This window comes from Cornus florida, unplaced genomic scaffold (genome assembly GCF_030987335.1).
Source record: "Cornus florida cultivar Cherokee Brave unplaced genomic scaffold, ASM3098733v1 CherokeeBrave_3.0.0_Hap2_Chr04, whole genome shotgun sequence".
Lineage (NCBI taxonomy): Eukaryota > Viridiplantae > Streptophyta > Magnoliopsida > Cornales > Cornaceae > Cornus > Cornus florida.
In genome coordinates, this window is record NW_026775574.1 from 49,757,218 (window position 1) to 49,761,982 (window position 4,765).

At 37.4% G+C, this 4,765-nt stretch overlaps 1 pseudogene; it reads left to right on the forward strand.

The window, feature by feature from the left end:
- The first annotated feature begins 638 nt into the window (after window positions 1-638).
- Window positions 639-737, forward strand: LOC132305934 (small nucleolar RNA R71; annotated as a pseudogene).
- The last annotated feature ends 4,028 nt before the right edge of the window (window positions 738-4,765 follow it).

The following is a 4,765-nucleotide window of genomic DNA, read 5'->3' on the forward strand; positions in this document are numbered from 1 at the left end:
AATTAGAGAATTGTTTTGCATGTGATGATTGAAAAGAAGATCGAAAACCTTGGGAACCTTGACTTTGCTTCGGTGGTGGAACACACTTATTTTGAAAACCACCTTGGGGAGGGTTTGAGCCCTCCCCTTGGCTTTTCCAAAAGAAGTTGGATGGTTCCTCCAACTTGAATTGTAATGAGTGCCATAGGGATTATTCCCTTGGTTGACAAATATAGCATTAACTTACTCATGGTTTTCACTTAGCACATGTCCATGGGGACAATTGGAAGTAGAATGTAAAACACTTGAACAAGTCATGCAAGATTCATTAAATGCACGATAAGAATGGTTAGGGGAGGAAGACATTTGACTCGCCGAAGTTTGGTTAATCAAACTTTTGAGATAAGGATTTCATCTCGGCTACTATATCGTTGGATTTGTCAACTTGATATAAGCCGACGTTCTTCCTTCCACCTAGATTTCTACCATTTTTAGAGGATAAAGATCTATGCATTGAATTCTCACTCATACTTTCATACAATTGCCACACATCATCCTTATGCTTATCAAGATAAGAACCACCCATAGATGCATCAACCATATCCTTGTGACTATCCGGTAAACTTTCAAAGAAATATTGAACTAGTTGCCACTTAGGTATGTCATGATGTGGGCATTTCCTAAGCAAGTCATTAAACCTTTCCCATACATCATGAAACATTTCCCCATCCCCTTGAGAAAATTCACAAATGGAAGTTCTCGTGGCATTGGTCTTCGAAACCGTATAGTATTTCTTCAAGAACTCTTGTTGCATTTCTGCCCAAGAAGTTATCGAAAAAGGTCTAAGATTGTTGAACCAATATTTTTCCTTGTCTTTGAGGGTAAAGGGAAAAATTTTAAGTCTTAACACTTCTTCTGGCATGTCCATGTATTTCACGGTGGAACACACTTCAAGAAACTCATCCAAATGCTTATAAGGTTCTTTATTTGGAAGTCGATGATAGTTAGGAAGCATTTGAATGGTTTGTAGTTTAATCTCATAGTGATGTACTCTAAATGGAGGCAATTGAATGCAAGTGGGTGCATTATATTCATTAGGCACATGATGGTCTCTTAAAGTAATGGGAGGATTCACAACCGGCGGTGCCACTCGAACACCTTAATTAACTTGCATAATGGGAAGTTGTGGAGCAAAAATTGGCCGAGACAGCCCCAATGGAATTTAGCCTTGTTGTTGGGGTGGGATGAATGGTCTTGGCATGCCTAATGGTACTTGAATATTTTCATGATGCACAATAGGGTGGAGGATACCTTATTGGTCTATGTGACCAAGGTCCTCCACATGGTCGTCATTTAATTCCTCCATTGGTGAAATGGAGTGATCAGAACTACCTCTTCCCCTAGGATTACGACTAACCGATTCAAAATATAAATTAGGAGGGATAAGAGTAGGATTCAACGACCTACGACCATGCATGCACTAGCAAAACAATAACAAGCAATTAGCAATCACTTTGCCCCCACAACAAATCAATCAACAAATATTCTCCACATACATTGGTCCTATACTCCCATATTTGAATAATATGCAAAGTAAAAGTAAATTGCCTCCACGAGGGCTCACGATCTATCTATGAAATGAAAAACTTGCCACCACGCGGGCTGACGATTTAACTAGAGAGTAAGTTGGAAAGATCTCACAAAGGGTCCTTAAGTAACTTCAATTTAACTTTCAAGTTTCAAGCCTTGCTATGCTCTGCAAATTTTAGATTTTAGCTCTTTAATGCTTTTACTTAGCTTCACTTGGCTTCCTTGCTTCCTTTGCTCTTTAATTCCCTTTGCTTGACTGTCTTAGCTCAATGCACCTAGCCAATTAAGGACAAACACAATAAGTAACAAAAGAGAAAATAAAGCAAAGACACGATCAAAAGAGTACTAATTCATATTTGTTTCTAAAACACGGCATTGCCAACTCAATCCCCAGCAACAGCGCCAAAAACTTGGTGCAGTCCGTCACGATGACTCCAAATTTGTGCAAAAGAGTATGAGTGTGCAATGTGGCCAAGTTTTAAATTTATAAATGCCATTACTGCCTCTAACTAAAAATATAGCTAGGGTGAGTAGGGATTATTCCAATGGATTATGGGTGTGTTTGCAATGGAAACAAGGTATAGGGTTAGTAGGTCGAGTGATCAAAAGATGGTTGGATTGATTAATTAAACTACTATGCAAATTAATTGAAGTAAACAAAATACAATGATTTATAAGATAGAGAAAAAGGTATAGAGGAGAGGACTTGGGGTATTAGAGCTCACCACTAAGCTTGACTTCACTAGACACTAGCAATTGTATTTCAATGGGGAAATTGAATTGTAACTTGTGTGTGTGTGTGTGTGACAGTAATTGAAACTAGGCATGGATGGCAAATAAGTATAGATTGTCTAGCCAATTCAAATGGAAAGCACAACCTATCAAATGAGACCAAAATCCATTCAATGAAACCACAATTTATGCACACACAACTATTTAAAAACATACACCCTTTGCATTCATAAGTATGGAATACTAAGGAACAAGAAAAGATTCTCCACCTATCTATGAATCTAAAGCAACTACACTACATTTACACTAAAGACATGGAAATTAAACTAAGTAAGTTAAAGGTGTAGCATAATCCATCAAGAAACAAGTGTGAACCGTCAAATAAATTACAAGAGTGTTTAATTAAGCACTATGTTTTGACCATCTCTAGATTAACTTCATCCATACACATAGACATGCATAAACTCCACCAAATCTAGAGACAAGCACATGAATCATCTATTCTAGCATACATAGACATATGGTTAGAAATAGATAATCAATTAAAAGCATTAATCCATACACATCAAGTAAAAACTACAAGATATATATATAAATCCAAGATTAAAACATTTATTACAAGCAAATCCCCAAAAATATACAAAACACTAGGTCTAGGAAGTAAACTTAGGGGCTACTCTAGCCCCAAGTAGATGTCTAGCCACTCATTAAAGTAGTCATCCAACCCTCAAGGGCTATCTCCATGGTAAGCATGACCTTCTTCTTGATGGAAACCCTAGAAGAATGGAAGAACTCCTAAAGATGTGTGAAAGCTCTCTAGTCTCTAGCCTCCTCTCCAAGATATGAGATGTATATACTATCTTCCACTCTTCTTCTTTTTTCAATCCCCCTTGATATGAATGGCTCAAAATCCTTATATAGGGGGCTCAAGTGTCACACCCAATGGTTTGGATTTGTGTACTAGGGTCCATGCAATGATTGCACCATGAGCCAACTTTTAATGAGCTGGAATTTATTTTATTTCGGACTTGAGGAGGTTCTATCGATTGATCTATGTTGAGATCTGATGAGCGCTGAAAAGTGCGTATTTAAACCCCTTAAGCTTAAGCATTCTAGTACCTTTATCTATCTTACTTTACCATTTTAGATTGATTTCGTATTATTTCCATTTTCAGGCATTTATCCCGAAAATAAGCTAACTCAGCCAAATAAGAGCTTAATTGAAGCAATTTTGGAATTAAACAAAGAAAGGAGCAAAGTGAAGAAAGAAGAAAGCAAATGAAGCCAAAGGTGGGAAGCAGCAAAGTTCGATCGATCCAACTCCAAGGTTCGATCGATCGAACACTGACCGATCTTAGCACTTCAAGATAGATCCAAGCCTTGGCCCAAAAGCAAAAAGTCCAAAGTTTGATCGATCCAACACACCCTTCGATCGATCGAACATTTTTGTCCTTATTCATATAATTGATCCTATCCACAGCTGTACCACCCACTAACCACTTTTGTCCTTTTCCCAAAAATATCTCCCAAAATATCTCGGATTTGTCTTTTCCCAAAAAGCCCAACCAGTTGGATCGATCCAGCCTAAGTTTGATGGATCTCAGCCAGTTCGATCGATCCAAGTCCAAAGTTCGATCGATCGAACTTCCTCTAGTGCGAAAAAGATAAATTTCCATCTCATTAAAAGTTGTCCTTTATCCAATCATTAGGGAATATGGTGTGCACGACCCCAGCTCATTTTGGGTGTCATTTGACCTACCTATATAAGGATAAGGATTGCTTTTTACAAAGGAGCCAATATCATTTTCATATTATCTTTTGGGAGAGCAAACTTAAAGGAGGATGAGGCTAGAGACACCATTAGAGTTCTTCATCAATAAGGAGCAGATTTCAACCATGGAGTTAGCCCTTGAGGGTTGGAGCAACACCACCATGAGTGGCTAGACATCCTCTTGGGGCTAGAGGTAGCCCCAAGCATGCTTTCTATATCTTAATCTTGTATATTATTAAGGGATTAGTGTTGTAATTAATGTTTTGACACTTTGATATATATAGATCTTGTTTATTCAATGATTTATGTGGTTTAATGCTTCCAATTGATCATTTCATTCTATCCATATGTCTATGTATTCTAGAATAGATGTTTATGTACTTGTCTCTAGATTTTGTGTTATTGATGCATGTCTATGTGTATTGATGCTATAGATTTGGAGATTATCAAAATATAGTGCTTAAAATAATGCTCTTGTGATTTTCTTGATGGTTCATACTTATTCTTTGATGGATTGTGCATCTCCCCTAGTTTATTTTCATGCTAGTAGTGTGGATGTAGTGTAGTTGTAGTGTAGTGTTAAATGGGAGGACAAACCATGCTTGTTGTTTGATGATCCAAACTTTTAAATGCAAGTAGCATATGTTTCTAACCTTGTGTTGTATTTGGATTGTGAGCTTAATGAAAAGATTA